Source organism: Sinocyclocheilus rhinocerous, unplaced genomic scaffold, assembly GCF_001515625.1.
Source record: "Sinocyclocheilus rhinocerous isolate Xijiao unplaced genomic scaffold, SAMN03320098_v1.1 scaffold2465, whole genome shotgun sequence".
Taxonomy (NCBI): Eukaryota; Metazoa; Chordata; class Actinopteri; order Cypriniformes; family Cyprinidae; genus Sinocyclocheilus; species Sinocyclocheilus rhinocerous.
Window position 1 is genome coordinate 14,122 of NW_015653000.1, and position 615 is coordinate 14,736.

Below are 615 nucleotides of genomic sequence, written 5' to 3' on the forward strand. Positions count from 1 at the left end.
GGAGAGTGATAAAACTCTTATCAATCTCAAGGGAAATGTGTTTAACCCCTGTGATGCCATCATTTAGGGTGCTTTCACACTAGCACTTTTGGTGCGCACCCGGGTTCGATTGACGTCAGAGTTCGGTACGTTTGGATGATGTGAACGCTGTCTTCCGAACTCGGGTGCGCACCCGCGAACCGTACCCGAGTCCGCTTAAAAAGGGTGGTCTGGGGTACGGTTCAAGTGAACTTCAGTACGGTTCGCTGCTCATGTGAATGCAATTGTACCAAATCACGGAAGTGAACCGTTATTAATGACTTATTATTTGATAAAAAATGTGTGTTTGTGTGTGTTTCACTCACTTTCTTGATGAGCGTGACTGACGCGCTGCAAGCAGAGAGCTGTATATCTCATTTCTGTTCGCCTTCAGAGTACTTTAGAGCATTTGCAGTACATTCGTAAGGCAGACGTAAGTGCCATTATGTACTGAAGCTTTGGAAACAAAACCAACGGTTCAAAAACATAAATATAAAATTGAAGAGAGCCTTGCTACGCATTTTGCCGTCTTCTCCTGCGCCATCGTTACAAGAGGGTTTGAAACCGCGCTCCGAATCCATAACCGGAAGTCTGTCG